General features: G+C 32.7%; 1 long non-coding RNA gene across 3 annotated transcripts; it reads left to right on the forward strand.

Annotated features, from left to right (window-relative positions):
* Positions 1 to 3,981: 3,981 nt before the first annotated feature.
* LOC149478376 (uncharacterized) lies at positions 3,982 to 22,794 on the forward strand. Of its 3 annotated transcripts, none has more exons than XR_016317439.1 (6): positions 3,982 to 4,148; positions 4,418 to 4,516; positions 21,318 to 21,379; positions 21,590 to 21,708; positions 21,996 to 22,139; positions 22,529 to 22,794. It is a non-coding gene; the product is annotated as an uncharacterized LOC149478376 (long non-coding RNA). The 3 variants fall into 3 exon arrangements; XR_016317440.1 differs by lacking the exon at positions 3,982 to 4,148 and adding an exon at positions 4,254 to 4,270; XR_016317441.1 differs by lacking the exons at positions 3,982 to 4,148; positions 4,418 to 4,516 and adding an exon at positions 21,215 to 21,229.
* The last annotated feature ends 4,263 nt before the right edge of the window (positions 22,795 to 27,057 follow it).

Genomic DNA, 27,057 nt, shown 5'->3' on the forward strand with positions numbered 1-27,057 from the left:
TTGTGCCACTAGAACAATATATTTTTTACTATACAAACGTATACGTAGTCCCCTGTTTCCTCGCTGGATTGTGCCACTAGAGCAATATATTTTTTACTATACTACTAGCGACCCGCCCCAGCTTCGCCCGTGGTACCTACATGTTTAAATTAACCTATCTCTCAAGTTGGATCGAACTGCACATGGTGTGCGAATTTTATAATAATCGGTTTAGTGGTTTAGGAGTCCATTGAGGACAAACATTGTGACACGAGATTTATTATATTAAGATTAATCTATGGAAACTTTAGCCATATTTCTACGTTATCCTTTTTGTCAAATTATCTTAATTGTTTAAAGAGATATGAATCTTTGAAAACGTAAGAAATAGGACGAATTTATGTTCCGTCTTCCATAAAACTAATTTTTGAACATTATATAAAAAAAGCAAAACGTAGGAACATAGCCTATACGTATTTTCTCTACTAAATTATGAAAAAAGTATGTAAATAAATCGGTCCAGTATTGGAGGAGGAAACAGGGGACTACGGAACTCGAATTTGCGTAATAATTTTCCTAGGTATTTTCGGTCCGAACTGCAGTTGTCCCTGTCGCGCTCTACGGGGGGAGGCTTGAGGCATAGCGCGACAACAATAAATATTAGGAAAACCTTATTTTTAATTCCCTCACTCATTTTGTAGGCTCTTAATATTAAAAGATCTAAAATATAATATATACTAATTACTAAGTATGTAGTTATATCATTAAACATGTCTAATATTTACCTATTATTTATTATAACAGATTTTTATTTCATTAATTTATTTCATCAATATAAACAATGAATGAAATGAAGTGTGCATAAAATATACATACCTACTCACTTCAAATAACTATAATATATATATGATTTCAAATTGGAATAATTATATTAAATAAACATTACATTATTTTATATTAAATTGCATACCTATCCGTGTAACAGACATCATCATTATATCAGTAGTTGTGCTTGTATAAACTTAACGCGTGTACCTAGAGCATTGTAAATATTTAGGCATTCAAATAGACCATAACCTAATATGGATACCGCAAGCGAATTATTTAGCTACAAAATTGCGGCGCCTGGTGTTTATTTTTAAGTCACTTAATGCTGTTGCCAACAAGAACATCTTGATTCTGGCCTACAAAGCGTTGTGCGAAAGTCTGCTTCGCTACTGCATATGCACTTGGGGTGGTATGGCAAAAACGCATTTAATTCAAGTTGAACGAGCGCAACGTTGTCTCATTAAAGTTGCCTTGAAACTACCATTTAGATATCCTACCACTGCAGTTCTCAAAGAAGCACAGGTGCTTAGTGTCCGCAAATTATTTTTCTTAAATATTCTACAGAGATACCATATTAATACTGTACCCACGCTTCATGTAGCGAATAAACGGATAGATCTATGCCCTGTACCTGCTATTAAAAGTAAATTTGCTAACAAATCATACAGAGTACTAGCTCCTCGTATATACAACATGTTGAACAATATTAATGATAAAAAGCTAAATAGGAACGCCTTCAAGAAAACGGTTTTATCATAGCTAGACGAATATGATTACGATGGCATAGAAAATCTCCTTATCTCACAAGTAAATAAATTATTAATGTAACTTAACTCACAGTAATAACACCGATTACACATGTTCACTCGTTACCTACACCTAAATGATTTAAACACACACTCCCACAAAAACTCACACACACATCCACCCACACTCACTCACATACATGCACATACACACACACAAACACACTCACACACACACACACACACAAACACATACACCACACATTCATTGGGTTGGCTATCCCCCTTTTATTTTTATTTTTGCCTTTGTATAAATTTTCTTTTTATTTTTACCTTTATCAAGACCACAATGTATTAAGGGAAGGGACTGGCTTTCTTAACACAGGCTATGCCTAGCAAGAGAGCCAGAGCCTCATAACCAATATTGTATATCCAAAAGGTGAAATAAAGATTTATTTTATTTATTTTTATTTATTTATTTATTATAAATTATCAAACATTCAATGAGAATTTCATACTTAAATTAATACTTTAACATGTACTATAAGCAATGGTATCTAATATGAAATGCAATAAGATAAATTATATGAATAGCAATATACTTATTTTATTTATATAATTACTTATACTTATTATAAATAATTAAAAAAAACATTCGTTTTTACTTTATGAATATTTAACTAACCAATAAAACAAGATTAATAAGAAAATGAAACACATGAAAAAGTTTTGTCATTATATATTTACACTGAAAACATAATATACACATATTTTATATTATATTGTATTGGCATAATTATTATTAACATGACTTGGTATATATATCATGTTTTAATCAATATTTAAATGACATAGTAACTTCTATTACATATTTTTGTCAATACTTCTAGGAACCCGAGTTACATTGTTCTTGCAAGACATTTTTTTGATAGATACATTAAAATTATGTTTGGTGAATTTAAATTAATAAAGAGGACGGCCACATTACTGGACTCGGCTCCTTTTTTTGAAAGCAAACAATGATGTTTAAAATGTAGACGGCTTCTACTTATTAGGTATTTCCTTTATATTATAGTAATAAGAACTAAGAAATACAGTAACAATAGTTATAAAGTTTTCAGACATATCATGGTTATTCAAATTGAAATTTTATACACTTTATTATTATTTTTTCATCTATAATAATTATGATCTACATAATACCATCAATGGGTCAATCAGTCTGTGTTATTCAATATTGATAATACAAATAACTTTCTGGAATCTTCAATAAATGTAAAAATATGTGAGCATCTGCAAATCATAAAACATTTCCTTTATGTTTGGTAAATTCAACTTTTGTTTTTCTTTATTTTCATACCCTCTGATCTTATTAGATTTCACTTGTTTTACACTTGGCATTGTAGTCTTCTTTCATCACAAAAATGTATGTTTTAATTCATTGAATCGTTGTTTTATTTTTATTACTTATTGGAATCAAACGTTATAGTATCCACACTTATTAGAATTAAATATAATGAGTAGATCAATGATATGAAAACTTCTTATCTTCTTACTTTTGGATAAAATTGCAAAACATATTTTTGCTATGCATAATAAACACATAATATTTTACATTTTACACAAGAAGCCGTTTTCTTAATTCTTATTTGTTTTCGGAAAGTTGTTTGTTGACATCTGAGGTTGACATAACTATTAATTTGACGTTACAATTATCATTTTTGACAACTAATGAGTAAAAAAAGTGCAAAAAAAAATTAACAATAATTGAGAGACTTTAATTAATTAAATATTTAAAAGAAATATAATAACATACAAAAAACCAGATTAAATGAAATAAAAAATTACGAGCACGCATAACTTTTTTCCAAGTGCATTTAAATTAAAACATTGCTATTATGACCAAAAAATATATAATGTTGGCAGCATTGGATATATTTTTCTCAAATCAGAATAAACTTGAATAAAATTCTTAAATACAATTTAATTATGACGATACGTTTTTTGTTTACTTTAAAATAATTTCATAAATATTTTAGTTGTGTTTAATAATTATGAAAATATTGATTTCTTAGTTATGTTTATAAAAAGCATAATTTGACTTTTATATTTGAATTTTGAAAACAATATTACGTATTCAAGGTATTCATAGACAGTCTTCTATAATTATTGTGTAATAATAAAAATAAATTAAACATTACATAGTTAGTTGTTATTATTATTAAAAAAAATATATATTTGTATTGAATATATTCCATATAGCATATTTTCGAAAAATAATTAAATATGAAAATAATAAAACATAAATTAAACCCCTTATTAACAGTTGGATATTAATTTAATACATATTATGTTTCTAAATTATTTTATCGTTATATCAATATATTTTTTAGATTAGATTACGTATTTTAAATATCGCTTATTAATTAAAATATATTTTAATTAAGATAACAAAAAAAAATACAAAACTGTGAAATTGTCTATTCCCACTTTTTTCGTAATGTTTGCAACTTCCGGTGGGAAATTAAGAATAAAACGCCCCGCGCCCGCGCCAATTCTCTTCCAAGTTCCATTAACATTTCGTCTGTTCGCAGGGTAAGTCGATTTACATTTATTTTAATTATTGGTCTCATATTGTACTTGGAGTGAATAATGATTTGAGTTTTATTGTTGTCTTTATACATTTTTCTTACTAACAATTAAATATATTAATATAGGTAATAGGTAATTATAAAATATAAAAAGACTTCATTTCAATTCATGACGATTTATTCTTTTGTTTTTTTTTTCAATGGTTTAATAAAAACAAGTGATGTCTGTTATTTAATGCTTTGTTTTTTTAAATATTCATTTATCGTTTTCAGTAACTTCGAGATTCTACGTGACTTCGTGCCTCAACATGTTCCAAGCATCATCTAGCAACAATGGCGGCAACGCAGCGGCAATGGCGTGCATCGCTACCGGTAAGCTTTATTCAATTTATTAGGTTTAAAGTCAATTAATATACCTATATATATTTTCATAAGGCTCTGTTAGGTAGGTAATCAATCACTTTTATCTTTTTTTTGTGCAAATTGAAATGTTCTGAATATGTTGATACCTACTTTTAATAATAACTCAAAGATTTTTTTTTTATAAAATTGGTATTCTAATGTTTAACATCTCAATACCTACGTAATTACCGTTGTTGTCATGTGTGTCTATGTACCTTATAGGTTACAGAATAGTCATTTTCTTTAACATAAAATAGAATAGAAGATAATATTTTAAATATAATAATATGTATAAATGTAGCAGGTAATAAGTCGGTAATATATTTTTTCCTAATTTGTTGTACTTAATCGAAATGCGCGGGAATCGCGAACCGGCAACGCGCGCGACTAGCGGGCGCGCCGCGCGCCGCGGGCGGCGTCGGTCGCCATTTTGTGTTATAGATATTAATTTATTATAAAAATATATTATATATTATGTAATTCATTCAAAATTGTAAATATCCTTAAATAGTAAAAATATTAATTATTATAAATCATGAAATTGTCTCTGATCATTCAAACACATGTTAGGTATATCAATGTTCTGTATTTTAACGTATGTTATAAAGATACATACCTACCTATTTTCTTTTCAATGAAAGCTTTCTGCCAGTGAGTAGTTAAAATTGGTCCAGACGCTTTGAAAATTTGTATGTAATTGAACATATATTATATATTTTATTTTATATTTATTTATTTTTAACTTATCTGTGGGTATAGATAAAGTATTGATATTTTCGGTTTAATTTTAATTAATTATTCACATTCTTCACATTATGTAGCGAAGTTAATTTGCTGCGCACGGGTGCAATGGCGGCCGGCCGGTACCGCCGCAAACGCTATGTCCCGCAATTTTTAAATCTGTAATATTTTCGAAAATATTCACTTAAATCATACGGTGTAAAGGGCCATATAGATCTATATTAAATGAACAATGTATTCAAGGTATTTAATTGGTTAAGGATTAATGATGTATTAGTTAAAATCGCTTCGAAAATTAACCATTATTTGTCGTAAAAAGTAAATGACAAAAAAAAGTTATTGTGGGTTATCCATAAGAGATAGACATATACCATCGCGGACTTTTCTATAGATCTTTTCAATGTGTACAATACTAATTAGCACATTATTTTGATAAAACTCGTAGGGTTCAGCCTGCGTTTGCAATGTAAGCGGAAAAAATTGAATTATTTACGACATCACATTAGAAACCTCAAAAATAGCAGTACTTCTCCACTATTTAATGGATGTTATTATACATATAAACCTTCCTCTTGAATCACTCTTATCTATTAAAAAAAACCGCATCAAAATCCGTTGCGTAGTTTCAAAGATTTAAGCATACAAAGGGACATAGGGAAATAGGGACAGAGAAAGCGACTTTGTTTTATACTATGTAGTGATAGTGATTATTGTAGGTAGGTACATACTTTCAAGTTTCAACATTAAAGCGAGATTTATAAACCAGGTTTTAGAATTGTATCATATACCTACTAGAGTCTAGAATTTAACTTGATAGGTAATGAGATTAATTTTGATTTGATATTACAAATATATAAATTATATGTATACATGATTTAATAATTGCCAATAATAGTATGTAAACTATTTCCATAAAAGAATAACATTCCATCATATTACGTAAGTACATAGTTTTGATAGGATTAAAATTAACATGATAAATAATTCTAGATATGTTTAATTATACGAGTATAATATTATACTGAAACGTAGATCGTCGCGAATATTTTTTTTATAGATTGCGGGGTAAGGTAAAATGACGCCACATTTTCTATTCGTATTTCGTAGCCAGCTTAGTATTTTTTTTAGAGTAGTTTCGTCTCCTTTTTACACGCTTTATATTAGCTTCACCTGTATGTTTGTTTGTTTGTAACCAACTTCTTTGGGCGCGATTTTGACCCACTTTAAACGGCCAGATTTCGTTCAAACTTTGTAGATTTATTGAGGACCGATGACAATACACTAATTTGATAAAATTTTCTATTTTTTAGTTCGGTTTTCTATAAAAAGCGTGTTTTTTAGTTTTTTTTTTTAACTATTATTATTCATCTTTGATCTCATTCTCAACCCATATCTAATCGACTTAATATTTTTGTGTTAAGTACGAAATTTTAGAAATGATATAGTGATTTCACTAGGGATACTTTCTTTAACATATTTCATACGGATTTGTATTTTATAATCATAGGTACAATGTATTATTCTTTGTTTGGAACATTTCAATTTGCTTAACAAATTATAAATAAATTGTGCGGCATTATATAAATATTATGTTACTTCTGACCTGATAAAATCTCATTCTGTTTTTATTATTATTTTAATCGGTCAAATTATTATTAAAGGGTCAACGCATCAAGCCGATCCCCGGTTTAAGGGTAACAACGCACAATGTGTCGCGATGGCAACATGCGCGGCTGTTTATTCTTCTATTCTAAATAGAGCCGTATTTTCTCAGGAAAATATTGACACTATTTTAGACTTTGGTGACATGTTATACATTCAAGTAAGACCACTTGGGGTTGCGCATAATCATCCTCATTTATATCCTGAAGAATTGCCTTCTGATATACGTGTAGGGACCTATTTGGCTAAAATTAAATCGATGGCAGACAACGATAGTTGGATCGACAACGGACTGTTTCCCACATGTGACAGCGACATAGCCACTTACACTTTACAATTAAAATTAATCCTAAAAAATAAAATATTTCACACTGCACACAACGACTCCACACATAGCTACCTTTTCACCGGCGCTAATAATACGATATCTTTTTGGAGGTCAAATAATACATATTTTATCTTTAATAGCCATAAAGTAGACGCGAATAATAAATACGTCCATAACTCGCATTCGGTAGGAGCTGCACGTCTCTTTCAGTGCAACAATTTAGATACTCTTGCAAAGTTTTTGTTTTGGAATCCGGCGTTTGGTAGTCAATATCAAATTCATAAAATTATTTTAGATCATTTTCATAGTGTCAATATTATTAATGAATTAGTTAGTGTAGACAACCAATTAGTTAATGTAGACGACCAATTAGTTATTGTAGACGATCCTAAATTGTCTAATTTAAAACCGATAGTTTTAGTTAATAAAGGTATACCCCCAAAATATGACCCTAAATTAAATTCCCTAAAACCAAAAGTTTTAATTCAAAATATTCGCGACCCTAAATTAACAACACTGACACCCGTTGTCTGCATAACAAAATTACCCGACGTTAGGATTGTAGGTAAAAAACGCGGTAGACCGGCTAAATATAATAAATCTAAAGCACACAAACAAAACAATATTAACGTAGATTCGGATAGTTCATCAGAAGGTTCGGTAGAAGTAGGACGTAAGAGGGGACGACCAGGTAGGCGATCTATAGATGCAGATTCTCATTTAAAAGCGGTCACAAAATATAATGAAAAACATCCCGAAGTTCATAGGCAGGCAGTTCAGAAGTATAATCAGACTAATCCCGAAATCAATAAACGAGCAGTTGAAAGATATAGTAAGAATAATCCCGAGATTCATAGGCAGGCAGTTCAAAAATATAACGAGAGCAATCCCGAGGTTCATAGGCAGGCCAGTCAGAAGTTTAGTCAAAGTAATCCAGAAGTTAATAGGCAAGCGGTAGATAAGTACAATAAAATTAATCGAAATCTAGACGTTGAATTACGGAATTCAAACAATTTAATAGGTACAAAGAGTGGCGACGGCTTAACTGTCGTCAAATTGTTTAGTTTTAAAAACATTTCATTATTAGATAGGGAAGCGTTTTTGTGTAGGCACTGTAATGCTAGATTGTTCTTTGAGGAAAAGAATCGTATCAAGTGGTGCTGTGGGGCTGGCGCTTATAACGTTCAAAATTTCCCGCCTTTAAATGAACCATTTTATAGCTTTCCTTCTTTTTTGCATAAGCCTAGGGCTTATAATAATTTATTTGCTTTTAGTGCTTTAGGCGTTTCACACGGATTTCAACATCCGACAACGGGGGTATCATTTTTAAAAATTCAAGGGAGGGTTTATCACAGAGTTTTCGATCTTGCGTACTCAGAAACTACTAACCCGGCTGGACTTTACATCTATGATAACAGTGAGCGAGAGAGCCTCGCTACAAATTTAAATTTAGATTTAACTGTCATTCGATCGATTACAAATTTCTTGCATAATCACAACCCTTATATAGAGTGCTTCAAGCGGCTGAGCCAAGAACCATCCGACCACGCACACCTCATTTTTGAGCACACCACACGACGCACACATGGCAACATTCTCGGTGATATGCCTTTAGGCAACGAGATTGCTGCCATTATAAGCAATGAGCAGGAACGTTACATTCCTCGCGCCATTGCAATCTGGAAAATTGGAGACAAAAAGCCTCACACAGTAGATATAATGCACCCCCTATATGAAACTTTTCAATATCCATTATTGTATCCGCACGGTAACCCTGGATGGTTTCCTAACAAAACGGACAATAATGGAGCAAAACTAACCCAGAACAAATATGTAAGATGTCTCCTTCTGAGCGAACCCCGTTTCAACGATTTTAATCGTTTGTCTGAAGAGTGGTTAGTTGATATGCAATGTAGGATTTTAGAAGAAAGACTTCGTTACCTGTATAACATCCAAAAAGGTAACACGGATAATGCTCTCCGTTCCGCTCCATTAAGAGAAGTAGAGTCAGTTTTACAGCAGATAAGTGTAGATGAGACTATTCGAGGAGAGGGTGGGGTTGTGCCTGGTAGAGTCTATTTGCCAAGTAGTTACACGGGGGGGCCTAGATATATGAAGCAAAAGTATATGGATGCTATGGCAGTAGTTAACAGATTAGGATTGCCATCTTTTCTTTTAACTTTAACTTGCAATCCCAAATGGCCTGAAATACAAAATTCAACAACAGGTCATCATAATACGCCATCAATTTGTGCTAGAGTTTTTAACATTAAATTGCAACAACTTTTGAGGGATCTACGCACAGGGGTTTGGTTTGGTAAAATTGTTTATATTTTATATGTAATAGAGTTCCAAAAACGGGGATTACCACACGCTCATATCTGTTTTGCAGTCGAGGGTGGTGGCCCCGTTCACGGTACTGATGTGGATAAATTTATTAGAGCAGATATTCCTGACGCTTCAGAAGTTGATGGAAAATTAAGAAAAGCTGTTTTAGATTACATGGTACATGGTCCATGCGGTCCGCCGCATAGGACAGATTTAAAATGTTGGGATAGTGAAAAAAAAAAATGTACAAGCTATTTCCCAAAACCAGAGACAGAAGTCACATATTGTAATGATAAAGGGTTTATTAACTTAAAGCGTAACAGTAAGAATACAGCCACTATTAAATACAGAGGGAGGGATGTAGAAATTAGTGATTTGTGGATAGTACCATACAACGCTGCACTTCTTCTTAGATATGATTGCCATTTAAATTTAGAATCAGTGTCCACTCGAACAGTCATTAAATATCTCTTTAAATATATGACCAAAGGTCCAGACGAGGCTCGAGTCGCCATTGTTCCAGATGAACTAAAAAATAACGAAATAGAACAGTACGTCACAAAACGATACATCGGTTCTGGTGAGGCTGCTTGGAGAGTTTTTGAGTTTGACGTCACGGGACGTGAGCCTACTGTAAAGATGTTAGACGTGCATTTAGAAAATCATCAATCAATTTTTTTTAAGGCGGGAAATGAAGCGCGCGCAGTTCAGAATTCGGATTCGGATCTCGTCACGTATTTTAATCGTCCCCTCGGTGAAGAATTCGATAGTTTAACATATTTAGATTTTTACGAGAGGTATATCGTTCATTCCAGCCGCCCCTCAACAAAAAATACAACCATTTATAATATGACCAACGGCAAATTTTTGACGAAAAGACAGAGGGGAGAAATAGTGACGCGTTTATTTTGGGTCGCGCCCAACAGAGGTGAACAATTTTATTTAAGATTACTGTTAGCTTTACACCCCTGCCGTAGTTACAGGGATCTTTATAACTTGGGTGGTCCAAATTGTAACACATTCCAGGAGGCCGCTAAAGCCGTTGGTATCGCCAACGATGAAGCCGAATACGAGATAGCTATGCAGGAAGCTTCATGTTTTTTGACCGGACCACGCCTGCGTAACTTTTTCGTATTATTGGCTGTTAACGGGGTAGCAGTAGCGACACTGTGGGAAAAATTTAAAAATGAGCTAGCTGAAGATATACTTAACCGCGTAAATAACGATCCGGATAGAGCGTACACCCAGGCCTTGGTTCAAATTGACCGTCTATTGCGAAAACATGGTTCGTGTTTGTTAGAGCAAGGTTTGCCTGACGCGCACGATGACACCACCGAACTAGGTCGTGAGAAGGCTCTACACGATGCAGACGGGTTACGCGAATTTGTGGATGTTTGGACGCCCAAGCTGTCTCATGACCAGCGGCAAGTGTTCGAATATGTGCAAAATTTGCTCACTGATCACGGTTTTCGCAATAGTAACGAAAGTGCTATTTATATAGACGGTCCGGCAGGCACTGGTAAAACGTTGCTATTAAATACGATAGCAGCGTACGTGAGGGGCGTACTCAACGGTGTAGTTTTATGCACAGCGAGTTCAGGTATTGCCGCGCAGAACTATGACGGCGGTATGACTGCGCACAGTATGTTTAAGTATCCGTTAAGCGCTATTGACGATTTAGGCTATTGGTATGTAACAAACGGAACCCAGAGAGCTGAACTCATACTACACTCCGATTTAATCATTTACGACGAAGCGCCGATGGTACACAAGTACCTCATTCATTTGTTAGATAGGTCTTTGCAAGACTTGACAAAGTCTAATAAAAGTTTCGGGGGAAAGGTTATCATTTTTGCCGGAGATTTTCGTCAGATTCCGCCCGTAGTTACGAACGCCAAGTGTCATTCTGATATATTTAATGCTTCAGTTAAATCATCGCCCTTATGGCAGAGTTTAAAGACGTTTTCACTAACTACACCTCAGAGGTGTAGTGAAGATAGTGTTTTTTCCGATTTTTTACTTCAAATAGGTTCAAATAATTTGCCTTTACATTCGGTAAAGGTCGGTAGATCTTGTCAAAATTTAATAGACCTTTCACTTTTATCATTTACTACTGATTTAAATGAGTTAATTAATTTTGTATTTTCGGATTTCCTTTTAGAAAACGAGCCAGAAGTTTGTATAGGTAGGGCCATTCTTTCGACACACAACTCCAATATTAGAGAAATAAATAGGACTGTATTAGACCGTTTGCCAGGCGACCTTTTACATTTCTATTCAGTAGATAAAACGGCTACGGATGACACTGACGAATTGTATTTAGGCGTTGACGTGTTGAATAGTATGCACCCTAAAGGTATACCAGAACACGATCTCACTTTAAAAGTAGGATGTATTTGTATAATAATTCGTAACCTTAGTTTTTCAGATCATTTAGTTAATGGTACAAAAGTTATAATCGAAGCGACTTCACCTCGATTAATAACAGTTCGCAAACCGGGAATAGCCGAATTGTTTTTTATACCGCGAATCATGTTTAAAGCCCCCATTGATCATAATAGTCCAATAGAAATGTGTCGATTGCAATTTCCCCTTCAGGTGTGTTATGCAATGACCATTCATAAGAGTCAAGGTCAAACTATTAATAGGGTCGGCATAGATTTAAGATCGGACGTATTTAGTCACGGACAGTTGTACGTGGCATTAGGTCGCGTACGGGATAGGAACGATTTAATGCTTCTTGTACATAGGGAAAAATTAATTAACGGTAAACCTTACGTAAATAACGTCGTCATTCCACAGTTACTTTAGGGATTTCCCACCATGCATTACACTATTCACTTTGCTTGGTAGATTGACGAGTTACACTTGCAAGCATTACACACTCGGCTTCCTGGAATGAAATTGTTCACCTCCGTTCTATATCAGAAATCAATTATTAAAATCAAATCATGTTGCCAACGTTTACATTGTGCGTATTTTTTTATGAACTCTTATCATCACGACGCTAACATTAAAAAACGAATTGATTCTACGTTAAAGTTGAAACACTGTGTAACAAATTATTTGTATTAAAGTAAAATGCGAGAGCGAATGTATAAGTTTGTTATTGGTTTTAAGGTTGTATGCGCATTGTCGAGTATTTATATGTCAGTGGCGGTGACAGTAATTTATAAAATTGACTGAACTTTTCTTATATATAATAATGTTATAATGGATATGTAAAGTCATAGCAGCTGCTTGGTTCATAGGAATTTAAATGGATTTGAATGGACCTTATCGGCTCGGTGACAGGTGGAAATGCGTGTCGAGAGTCCTCTGCAAGGCGGTAGGTCGTGAGTTCCGGAGCTGGCGGCCGGCCGTGGGAGGCGCAGGAGCGACTCTGTCGCAGAGGTGAGTGCGGTGCCCTAAGTCGCTTTGCATTGGCGCTGCGTCGCGCCTGCAGTGATGGCGGTGACTAGATGTAGACAGTGTCGAAACAATAGAATATTACGATTGATAATGCGGGGCGTTTCTCTCAAGTTGTATGTATTAATATTTATATTACATCTCATATAATATGTCATAATTGTGCTAACCTAACCAAAATATTTGCGTATTTGAAAAAAAATGGACAGATCACGGATACACAAAATAAAAACAATTTTATGTTCCTATAAATAATTGTTATTTATTCTAAGTATCAAATTTGATAAATGTTGAGTGAATGTTATCACTATCATGTAAACAAAATTTAAATGCATATGATTATTAATATTATTTTATTAATATACCGAGAAATATTCACAAAACGAAAGATGTCGTTTACTTTAAAAGTCAAAGCAGTATCATGAAAGGTCGGGAACCTTCAGATGCTGGGAAATGTTACCCAGGCATTTTTTTTTTCTTTTTCATATAAATCGCATTTTACTTTTCCAAAAAGCTGGTACATCTCAGTAAAATGAGCATTCTTTCGATTTCTTTTGCTGCAAAGATTTCGTAGTGGGATTATGTTGTAGGCAATAAAAAGACAAAAAAAGCAAAACAGAATACCTATTGTTCATTGACTATTAAATAAAAATAATCATACTTTTACATTTAAGTTGTGCTTTAAATTCAGTGATTTAACTTTATTTATGGTTATTTCCGAGATACCAAATTAGGCTTATTTTTCCGAAATTAACCGAATAGAAATAATATTTATTAACTATCAAATTATGTGGTAATATAAAATGTGCTAACCCTAAGCTTCTTTTGATGCTGAGCAATATTGTAAAATATAGATCGCTACATTATTGGGTAATTTTGCCCATCATTGTAACTTTTGTTTAAAACAACCTTCAGTGGTAGTTATAATATTTCAAACGTTATTTAATGACATATTATGAGTAAAAGAAACCTGTGTTTTCGCCATCATGCACAAACTATCAACTTGAATTTTCACCATTTTTTTTTTCCCGCGAAATGACACATGATATTCAATGAGTTACAACAAGTTGCTGATTTAAATTAGCGACACACACAATAGGCAGTGTTGACAGACAAATTAACCAACTATTTTACACCAAATACTTTGAATGTTGCCAAAGTATGAAGGTATTTTAACAATTTAAAAATTTGCATGAAGTGTTCTTCAAAGCAAAGCTGATGACCCATTGTACGCCAATCATCACATTTTCAGTACCCAATCACTTTATTAATTTATCTATGAATATTTTATTCGTATTATTATTTATCAAAATACAAACTCGATGCCATAAAGCATTGGTAGCACATCTCGTCTCTCTTTGCTTGAAGTGTTCTTCAAAGCAAAGCTGATGACCCATTGTACGCCAATCATCACATTTTCAGTACCCAATCACTTTATTAATTTATCTATGAAGATTTTATTAGTATTATTATTTATCAAAATAAAACTCGATGCCATAAAGCATTGGTAGCACATCTCGTCTCTCTTTGCTTGAAGTGTTCTTCAAAGCAAAGCTGATGACCCATTGTACGCCAATCATCACATTTTCAGTACCCAACCACTATATTAATTTACCTATGAATATTTTTTTTAGTATTAATTAATTTATTATTTATCAAAATACAAACTCGATACCATAAAGCATTGGTAGCACATCTTGTCTCTCTTTGCTTGAAGTGTTCTTCAAAGCAAATTTGATGACCCATTGTACGCCAATCATCACATTTTCAGTACCCAATCACTTTATTAATTTATCTATGAATATTTTATTAGTATTATTATTTATCAAAATAAAACTCGATGCCATAAAGCATTGGTAGCACATCTCGTCTCTCTTTGCTTGAAGTGTTCTTCAAAGCAAAGCTGATGACCCATTGTACGCCAATCATCACATTTTCAGTACCCAACCACTATATTAATTTACCTATGAATATTTTTTTTAGTATTAATTAATTTATTATTTATCAAAATACAAACTCGATACCATAAAGCATTGGTAGCACATCTTGTCTCTCTTTGCTTGAAGTGTTCTTCAAAGCAAAGCTGATGACCCATTGTACGCCAATCATCACATTTTCAGTACCCAATCGCTTTATTAATTTATCTATGAATATTTTATTCGTATTATTATTTATCAAAATACAATCTCGATGCCATAAAGCATTGGTAGCACATCTCGTCTCTCTTTGCTTGAAGTGTTCTTCAAAGCAAAGCTGATGACCCATTGTACGCCAATCATCACATTTTCAGTACCCAATCACTTTATTAATTTATCTATGAATATTTTATTAGTATTATTATTTATCAAAATACACTCGATACCATAAAGCATTGGTTGCACATCTTGTCTCTCTTTGCTTGAAGTGTTGTTCAAAGCAAAGCTGATGACCCCCTGTACGCCAATCATCACATTTTCAGTACCCAATCACTTTATTAATTTATCTATGAATATTTTATTAGTATTATTATTTATCAAAATACACTCGATACCATAAAGCATTGGTTGCACATCTTGTCTCTCTTTGCTTGAAGTGTTGTTCAAAGCAAAGCTGATGACCCCCTGTACGCCAATCATCACATTTTCAGTACCCAACCACTATATTAATTTATCTATGAATATTTTATTAGTATTAATTTATTATTTATCTACTGAATGAACTATATACTGAAGCCCTATGCTTCTTGAGGAGATAAAGGAACAATCATCAACATTATTTTATTATAAGTATCGAAATATAAACTCAGCACCATAAAACATAAGAGGTACATCTTGTCTCCTCTTTTCTATTCAAAGCAAAGCTTATGATTGGGTATAATAATATACAACATTTTCAGTACTTAAATTGTAAATTATACCCGAATCCTCATAAATTGAAACTTTGATTACAGATTATATATTATAATAATCACACCTGCGCAAAGCATGCATATGCATTTACGAGTATTTTATGTAAAAAATATTGTAACAAGAATATGGTTATTCATCACATCGAATAAATTCAAGCGTTTGTTACTAACGTAAATAATATAAAGGGTGGAATTTTTACTTCTTAGATTATTTCGTATGCCTTTAATTTGCATAAATTAAAATGTATTTTTAATTATTCTATTTAAAACGGCAAATTGTTTAATAGCTACCAAAAAAAATACATAAAAAATATCAGAAAAAAGAAATATACAAAAAAAAACACACAAAAAAGAACAAAAACAAAAAATAAATCAGAAAAAAAAGTATACAAAAAAGACAAAAAAAAAACACAAAAAAGAACCAAAAAAAACGAAAAATAATAGTGATAGAACATCAAGAATATATTTGCCGCATCAACGAAACAAGAAACAAATACTGGAATTACATACGTTATCTAATTAAAATAGCCATTTTACTATTATAATAAACAGTCATAGCCATTTTACTATTATAGAAAGCAATGAAAACATTGGTCAGACGCAATAGCCAAACAAACATGAGTGACATGATGACTTTTTCTCACTCCAAAAATGTCTCGAAGCTGACAAAAGAAATTTTCTGTTCACCAAAGGAAACGTCGTAAGTGGACAAAATCCTTGATAAAAGCCAAAGAAAATTGACTATCACAGTGAAAGTTCACGGTAAATATAATATATGTAATTAAAAAAAATGGCATTATGATCCAGTTGCCGTCGTATGTGAGGTCACAAAGTTTTGGAACTAAACTGAAGTGCAAATTATAACCGAACGAACATGAAACTAAAATCCTAATATTAACGACATCAAATACAACACTGAAGGCTATGCTTTTATGATTGATTTGTATGATAATATTTTCTGAAACGACATCCAAACAAGAACATGAATTCTATCCGGTTGCTGATCGCACTCGCTGGGCTTCCCAAAAGGGTCTCACCCGGTGGGGTTGATCGCACGGATCCTGCAAGCAAGTGGAGTTAATGAATTTTAATTTACCTACATAAAAATACTTGACTGTATTCAGTATTGAAGTATGGTGGAATAGTTCGATATGTGAATAGCGTATAATTAGTAATTCCAGTATTTTGAATCACCTCAATCAAGCAAGATCAAGATTTATTCTATAAGTAATTAAGTATAAAAAAATGTATTCGTATAAATTTATTCTTTTATCTCGTTTTAAATGGAACTAAAGTTTAAAACAAATGTTGGTTGTCGATTATTATGTACTTATGAAAAAAAAAATATATTAACATACACGTTACGTTGTCAACAGTTATTTTAAAATAAATTAAAGTTATAATATTGTAATTCGTATTGCAAAAATAAAAACTTTCTTCCTTACTTTTACTCTGCCTTCTCTTCTTCGAGAGAAACTTTATTGAATTAAAGTATCAGGCAACTCTTCTATTTTTTCGCTATACCTTCTTATGTAACTCGCCCTTTTCGTTTCGTGTTATTTAATTACACCACTGTGCCTATTCTTCTTTCTCTTCTTTATATCTTCTCTAAATTCTTCTTAATACGTTATAGTTTATACTACTTATGTGTAATTTAAAAAAAAGTCAACGTTAACCTGTAATATTAAGAACTCATTGCATATAAAGTACATACTATCATTATGTAAAATACATTTTATCTTAATGTACCTAATGTTGGAATACAGCTGGTCGACTGGTTATTTATTTTGTAAATTGAAACATTTCATTGCTTGCTTGCTTAAAATAATTAAAGTGACTATGTAGTAAGTACGGTTATCGTACAAACTCCAAACCTTATCGAGAACTGAAGAATTGTTATACTAAGTACAATCAATTGCTTTTTTCACATGCATATAATATATCTATAAAATATAATTTTAGTTTTTATTAGATACATAAGTAGAACATTTATGTTTACGTATCACCTATAAGTTTTTGTTATTTACAATATTTTATTAAGACAATGTAAAATGTATGAAATACTCTAAGAGTTGAAAACATCTTTTGTTAGTATGATAACCATATTCTTGAATATATTCCAACGCAAAAAAAAACTACATTATCAAAAACAATTAATCAATATCATAATTACTTCGAAAATGCATAGAGTCTTATTGTGATTTTTTTACCAAGGATATCTTTGCCCGAAGATCAATTCATAAGTCACTTTTTAAATTGCAAAAATACCTTCATACTTTGGCAACATTCAAAGTATTTGGTGTAAAATAGTTGGTTAATTTGTCTGTCAACACTGCCTATTGTGTGTGTCGCTAATTTAAATCAGCGACTTGTTGTAACTCATTGAATATCATGTGTCATTTCGCGGGAAAAAAAAATGGTGAAAATTCAACTTGATAGTTTGTGCATGATGGCGAAAACACAGGTTTCTTTTACTCATAATATGTCATTAAATAACGTTTGAAATATTATAACTACCACTGAAGGTTGTTTTAAACAAAAGTTACAATGATGGGCAAAATTACCTAATAATGTAGCGATCTATATTTTACAACATTGCTCAGCATCAAAAGAAGCTTAAGGTTAGCACATTTTATATTACCACATAATTTGATAGTTAATAAATATTATTTCTATTCGGTTAATTTCGGAAAAATAAGCCTAATTTGGTATCTCGGAAATAACCATAAATAAAGTTAAATCACTGAATTTAAAGCACAACTTAAATGTAAAAGTATGATTATTTTTATTTAATAGTCAATGAACAATAGGTATTCTGTTTTGCTTTTTTTGTCTTTTTATTGCCTACAACATAATCCCACTACGAAATCTTTGCAGCAAAAGAAATCGAAAGAATGCTCATTTTACTGAGATGTACCAGCTTTTTGGAAAAGTAAAATGCGATTTATATGAAAAAGAGAAAAAAAAATGCCTGGGTAACATTTCCCAGCATCTGAAGGTTCCCGACCTTTCATGATACTGCTTTGACTTTTAAAGTAAACGACATCTTTCGTTTTGTGAATATTTCACGGTATATTAATAAAATAATATTAATAAACATGTCCATTTAAATTTTGTTTACATGATAGTGATAACATTCACTCAACAATTACGTTTTACATCTCACTACTACAACATATTGGCTGCATCATATCGATCGCTTGGCTTCATCCTACGGTGCTCCAAAGAATTCAAGGATCCTAAAACAGCGCTTGTACTTTACAACAACTTCGTTCGTAGTCGTCTGGAGTATTGTTGTACAGTCTGGAACCCATCTTATCAAACGCATATAATTCGGATCGAGCGTTTACAAAAATTACTGGTCCGTTGTCTAGCATTCAGAACTGGAATTGGTAAAACCTGCACAAGTTATCTGGACAGACTCAATAACTTCAAGATGTTGAGCTTAAAATCTCGACGTACAATGTTAGATATATTTTTCTTATATAAAATAATTAATAATTGTATTGATTCTTCTGAATTATTGGGCAGAATATGTATTAATGTGCCCGCCAGGATCCCTCGATATCCCTGCGCTATACTCAGAACTCCTCCATTTCGAACAAACTTATGGAAGCATTCCCCAATAGTTAGACTTACCCATGAGTACAACGTTGTTGCAGCAAAGTCGCGTGAAATTGATATATTTCACAATTCACTTGCGGTATTCAAGCGTATTCTTAATAAACATTTCAATGAAACATGTCGATAAGCACCATACTATTTACAATAAATTGTAATAATAATAATAGTAGTCAGCATTAGTTTTTAATTAGTAATTAGTAATATTAGTAAAAACGATATTATTGCAAATTTGTTTTGGATCTACTTTGGTAAATTATTATTTGTTTGTTTGTATTTCCTGCATCAGAAATTGTATTTCATTTTTTCATAACATGTTATTGTTATCCGTTTAAATATACGATTGTTGTAATTTCCTATAAGTAAAGAAACATATATTGTTATTATACGATAAGCTATATTAGTAGGTATTAACTATAAATTATGTTTTCTTTGTTGGAAATTCTTAATAAAAATAAAAAAATAAAAACATTTATCAAATTTGATACTTAAAATAAATAACAATTATTTATAGGAACATAAAATTGTTTTTATTTTGTGTATCCGTGATTTGTCCATTTTTTTTTTCAAATACGCAAATATTTTGGTTAGGTTAGCACAATTATGACATATTATATGAGATGTAATATAAATATTAATACATACAACTTGAGAGAAACGCCCCGCATTATCAATCGTAATATTCTATTGTTTCCACACTGTCTACATCTAGCCACCGCCATCACTGCAGGCGCGACGCAGCGCCAATGCAAAGCGACTTAGGGCACCGCACTCACCTCTGCGACAGAGCCGCTCCTGCGCCCGCCGCGGCGCGCGCCGGCCCGGCCACGTCTCGCCGCCGAGCGAGGCCGCTCGCGCGCAGCTCCGCCCGACACCGGCCCGGTACCGTCCGCGGATCCATTCCTTCCGTTGGACTAAAAGCGCCCGCTATCGTCTTTCATGATCCATCGTTATTCTATATTCGAAGGGCTATCATTTCATTTTTATAAATTGCATCACGTCCGACGTATATTTACAGTACAACGCGCTACATCATTACTTCTAATATCGTACTTTTACATTCGCTGAGCGCATTTTACAGTAATATTTAAATATTTTGTCTCGCTATGCTTCAATTTTCTATGTAGATCAATCAATTTTGTTTTTTAACATTAACTTACATGCACAACACAAACTATATTTTTGTGTATATAAAATCAATTAAGTTTAGTTTATAGGTATATAGACTAGAGTAAACTAGAGTAAATTAATTTAGATCGTGTAAATTATTGATGTAGAATGTAGATATTTTATTCATACATTTTATTTACGTGTATACCTAAGTATGTATTTTTGATAGAATCATGGTTATATTTATTTAATTTTATTTTATTACACGCATAACGCTTTACTTAAACACGTGTCAATCATATACACACTTTACAATTTTTATTTCTTTTATAGTTAAGTATAATAGTAGTAATTAGTGTATATCGAGTACTTAGACGGTAGTTAGGTAACTCCGCCTGTGTTTGAGGGTGAATAGAATAAATTTTATAAGATTATTTTATTCTACCTCATCGCAGCCAGTCCCAAGCCTGGATAAAGGAGGAGGTGGTAGTTTTGCATTAATACAGAAAGTTTCAGATATAATTTGCTCAGTATGATGTGCTCGCTGCCAGTCAAAAAAATTGAAAACAGTGTTCCTTTTTGCGGATATTTGTCATAGGTTTATATTATCTTTTATAATCTTCTTATTATCTTTCTAAATTTATGATACAACTTATATAATATTTCATATATTTCATATTTTCCAGATCGCAGAAGACGGACAAACAACACAAAAGAATAGGTTTAATATGACAACATTAAATCACAAGTTAAGTATATTATATTTGTTTGGCATAATTCCTGTTTGTCTAAAAAGGAGCATTAAAAAAACATAATATCTTGATTAAGTTTAGATAACAAAAGTATGGATGCAAAACTCTCAATAAATTTAAAAAAAGTGTATTAAAACGTTAAAAATTATTGCCAGTGATAAAAAATGAGGATAATCAAATATTTTATAAATGTTTTTTTTTTTCAGAAACGCCACAATTGATTCCCAGTAGAAATAGGAAAATATAAAAGACCAGTTTCATCCATAGGACTTGAGGGCAAAATATTTTACATTACATATAAAGTTTTGATGAGAAAAAATATCAAGTTAAGTACATAATATATTTATTGACCTAATTCCTGTTTGTGAAACATTTAAACTGCATAAATGTAATAAATAACACAATATCATGATTAAATTTACATTTTAATCGACTTCGAAATTGGACTTATTCTCTTTTTCGCGTTGTTACATCATAATTTTTCACTGAGAAAACCGATTTTGAGAATTCTTTTTTTTTATTTGAAAGCTGCCTGCAATGTGGTGGTCCCAATTATTTGATTTAGTTTTGACAAATTGAAGGTTTTCATTAAATGTGGATTTTTTTTTTCAGAAATGCCATAAATTACTCTATAACATAAAGACAGTTTCATCAGGAGGAGGAATGACACAACCAATAAAAGGAATAATTGAAGTCAAAATATTGTACATATATAAAACAGGCTTTGTATCAGTACAAAATGGAATCACCAGTTAAGTATGTTAATTATATTTTTGGCCTAATTTTTGTTTATGAAACGATCAAACTACATAAAGTATTGATCAAAAATAGTTTCCTCAATGCAACCTCTGTTACTATTAGAACAAAATATATTTTTTTATAAATTTATACTATTAACTATATTTGTTGTAAAATACATTAAAATCTCTATAAAACTCTCGTCACAAACAATAAGTTTTATAATAAACATCGCTGTTAAAAACCAAAGTTGTGACTTTCAAGAATTCATATATATATATCTATTCATAAATTGAATTTCAATCTAATCTTTATTATGGACTATTCTTGATTTTTGATTGATACTCATACTCATGCATGTGAAAAAGGATAACAAAAATATGTATTCATATTTTAAACAATTTCAGCCAGACGCGCCAGGTGCTCAAAGCAGCGTCACTAAGAAGAAACACGTGAAAGCACGAAACAGACCACCATCGTGCTCCGTGGCTTTATCCGCATTGTTACGCTCCTATTGGTCTTAGCAAGATGTTATATTATATGTTTAGCCTTTAATATGTTGATCCGACCTGTTTTTATAATATTTATTCAAAATTTTAAGTTTATCCATGCACTACTGTTTACGTCTAGCCCGGGGTAGCATATTTTTTGCTTCGATTATTATTTTGTAAATCGCACCCAAAAAATATTCAAGTGTATTTTCCTACGTTTTTTTATGTATAGATTTTATTTAAGTTGTATGAAAAAATGTATTACTGTTACCATTAGTTGAATAATATAGTCATGTTAATAAAACCATTTTAGTTTCAATTATTGTTGTTTTATTCGCAATTCAAAAATAATTATTATTATTGATTTTATGAAACTAAATTTTGATATAATATGTATATAATAATCTATGAAGATAGCTGTTTTATTATTGAAATAGGTAATTAAAGTTTTGATTAGATAAATTGCTTATCATCTACTACACAAGACAATGTTTAGTACTTATTACCTACTTAAAATTAGCTTTTTCTTATGCCATTTACTTAATGATCTAAGTATGCCATAGAAACACATAGAAATGAACTACTAAAATCATTATTCACATGTTCGATTCAATAAACAGTGTATGAAGAACTTAACAAATTAATCATTGCAAACCGACAGATGGAACTGATATAAATAACTATATTTTTATTTTTTTATAATAAACTTAGGTATATCTTCCTAACACCTAATTCAGTAGGTACATAAATTAAAAAAGGCACTACGAGGATTATAAAATGATAGAATTAAAAAACACTGATAAATGATAGAAAAAACACTGATGAATGATATTGACAAATGAAAATTTTAAGATTTTTAACTAAGTAATATTAATGGTCCTAACTACTATTTAAATTATTGGCTTGCAGCTAAATTACTAAAATAGGTACCTAAGGGACTAGAAATATTGAGAATACAACTTCAATTAAAAATCAACAAAGTCAATTTAATGTAACTAGATAAGAAAAAATAACGATAACAAACTATTATTTCGAGGTTTTACATAACGAACTACCTACCTACTTAACATTTAATTTTAATATCAGCTACACTCCACAGGAGTACTTGTTTATATAATTCAGTTTTTTGTTAGTTTTTAAACAAGACAAGAGGTAATCATTATTTGTAGGTATATGAATATGTTCAATGAAATTAAAACACATTATTTAGGTATCTAATTTTGTATTGTATCTTTTAAAAACACGTTTTGCCGAGATCACTTTTTCATTAAATAATTTCAATCTTCTATTTTCATTATTGCTTCTGTTAAAAACAATCACTTTCTATATTATCGAAGTCGTTTCAAAACTGAAAGAGAAATTAGTGATGTTTAAATTTTGTATTATAATGTTTATTATATTTAAAGACTAGGCTGCTCGAAAACTGAACATTGATTTATTTATTTTTTCTTATATTTCGCTTTTTTATACTTTTAATTAAATAAGAAAAATAGGGTAGTACATAGTACATATATGATTAATGAATATCGATTAAATTATGAAGTATGGTGGTGTAAGATTTTTAAACATTATTTTTTCAATTATTATTCTTCAATATATAATTTATCATAACAATAGATTGATGTAACACAGTATAAATATACAGGTATTACATATATTTAAGTTAAAAAATGTGTCAGTTTGCTATTTTCTTTTTAGTTGGTACAACTATAAGTATGTACATACAACAAAAATACACAAATTACATTGCCAATTACATTTTGTTGTTGAAACATGTATAATTGTATAATGATTATAATAGAAAAAAAACATACAATTTCGGTGTATTTTTTTTACATCAATGATCTCTTAGCGTTTTTTGTCATAATATACCCTATATAGTTATATATTTTTTTTATAATTATGAAACGATGAATTGCGATTAAGTACTTGTTTGTTTAATTGAGTAAGTGTTGTCTTGGACTTTTTTTTCTGACAAAATAAAAATTAGAAATTATATTGCTATAGTCCAAGAGCTGATGATAGCTAGAATAATTATAGATAAAAAAAAACAACATCGTTTGTTAAAACTCTTGGAGCACACGGAAGCTCGCGGGCTGCTTGCAGCCCGCGCACAACGCACCAGCTAGTTATAATATATAAAGCTACACTACCACTCACTCACTCACTGACATCGCTTTTCTCGGAAACTACGTGGAAAGTGGGGGGGATTTCGACGTGATCGTGTAGAGGTGCGCCGAGTGACCAGAGGAAAAATATAGCGATCTCGATCATCTTCGAAAACCGAGTGGACCCCTGGAGGTGCGCAAAAACGGTGATACCTGGAGGGGGGGTGTCTGAACAAAAAATGCTCAGAACTGGTGGCGATTACCAGGGGTGGTGGAAAAATGGGGATTTTCGCGAAAACAAGATGGCCGCCGTACTTTGCCAAAATCGCCGTTTATGAATCCTTACGTCTCAAATTTGGCACACGTGCTCTGTTCGAGCCGGCGAATCGATCGGTGCCCCGTTCGAGTGGCTCCGGGCCCCCGTTTCCAACTTCCATACAACGTAAAATCCAACGGCCCGCGGAAACGGTGCGAGTTGAGTGGGGGGTCCCGGAACTAAAAATGATCACCACCCTGGGACGCTACCAGGGAGCCATAGTGGGTCGCTCGATTTTGGAATTTTTCCATTTTTGGCGCAAACATAAAAACGTAAATTTAGACGAGGTGGCGCAACGGAGAAACACACCAATGATGCATTCATACTCGCCCAGCTCCCAGGATATCCAGAAAAATCCGAAATTTTGAAGTTTCTCACAGCCCGCGGAGACGGTCAACGGCACGCGCAAACGGTAGCAGCTACATCTGGGGTGCTCGAACTAAACTTGGAGTAGACCTCAAGCAATTACCACAGATAGTGAAAAAAATTCAAAATGGCGGAAAAAATGGCCGCCGCCATACAAATTCTAAAACGGCCATCGCTGGTGTGATCGCGCTGAAACTTGGCACAGGGGCTTTAATCGAGCCGCACATTAAGTTGACATACTCATAATTGAGTTTCCACCGCTGGTTTCCGAGTTTCATACAACGCAAAATTCGACGGCTCTCCGAAACGGCGCGAGATAGGTGGGGGGTGTAGAACTAAAAAATAATCAGGAAGATGGGGTGCTACCAGGGCAATCGATAAATTTCAAATTGGACGCCATTTTTTTTTTAAAAAATGGCCAATTTTTCAAAGCAAGATGGTGGCGCCGGTTACTTTACGATGGGTCTAAAAATTGACTTTTGTGCTCTTATCGGCCGTATTTACAAAACTGCATACTCAGAATTTCTCTCCGACCCCCGGTTTCCATTTTCCATACATCACGAAATTCAACGGCTCTCTGAACCGGTGGCACTAAGGTCGGGGTCGCCGAAGTAAAAAATGCTTCAAAACCTGGTCCGCTTCCAGGCATATAATAATTTTTGGTAAAAAGCGAAATTTTTTTTTTCGAAAATTTTGTATGGAAATTTCCATAGTAGGAAGGGTAATAGGAATAGCAACGGCAAATACGGCGTCGCGGGCTGCTTGCTGCCCGCGCACCGCGCAACCTCAAAGGTGAACAGCCTCCCGAAGTAGAAAATATTTGAATAAGTAATTTATATATAGTGACTGTAGAATCGCTGTTAGCAGATGTAACAAATGGACAGGAAATTCGAATGCATTTTCAAATGACTGAAGATTTCTGCCATGGGATGAGCCGCGAGCTGCTTGCAGCTCGCGCACCACGCACCCTCGAAGGTGGACAGCCCCCCGGAATAGAAAATATTTGAATGGGTAATTTATAAGCACTTCCGATTGACTGCGGAATCGCTGTTAGCAGATAATAACAAATTGACGGGGAATTTTAATGCATATTCAAATGACTGAAGATTTCTGCCCTGAGATGCTTCCGCACCACGCTCCATCGAAGGTGGACAGCCTCCCGGAGTGGAAAATACTTGAATGGGGAATTTATAAGCATTACCGACTGACTGTAGATTCGCTGTTAGCAGATAGTAACAAATGGACAGAAAATTCGAATGCATTTTCAAATGACTGCCCTATTGCTTCAACCCAGGGGCAAAAGGGGCTCGCGGGCTGCTTGCAGCCCGCGCACAACGCTCCCTCGAAGGTCGACAGCATTCCAGAATAGAAAATTCATGAATTGGGAATTTATAAGCACTTCCGATTGACTGTGGAATCGCAGTTAGCAGAAAATTATAAATGGACTTGGAATTCTAACACATTTTCTAATGACTGCCCTATTGCTTCAACCCAGGGGCAAAAGGGGCTCGCGGGCTGCTTGCAGCCCGCGCACAACGCACCAGCTAGTTATTTATTTATTTATAATATATAAAGCTACACTACCACTCACTGACTGACTGATTGACATCGCTTTTCTCGGAAACTACGGGGAAAGTGGGGGGGATAATTATGTG

The sequence above is a fragment of the Colias philodice genome, chromosome 22, assembly GCF_061535455.1.
Source record: "Colias philodice isolate Cphi_HAF_F1 chromosome 22, ilColPhil1 Martin Lab GWU primary, whole genome shotgun sequence".
Taxonomy (NCBI): Eukaryota; Metazoa; Arthropoda; class Insecta; order Lepidoptera; family Pieridae; genus Colias; species Colias philodice.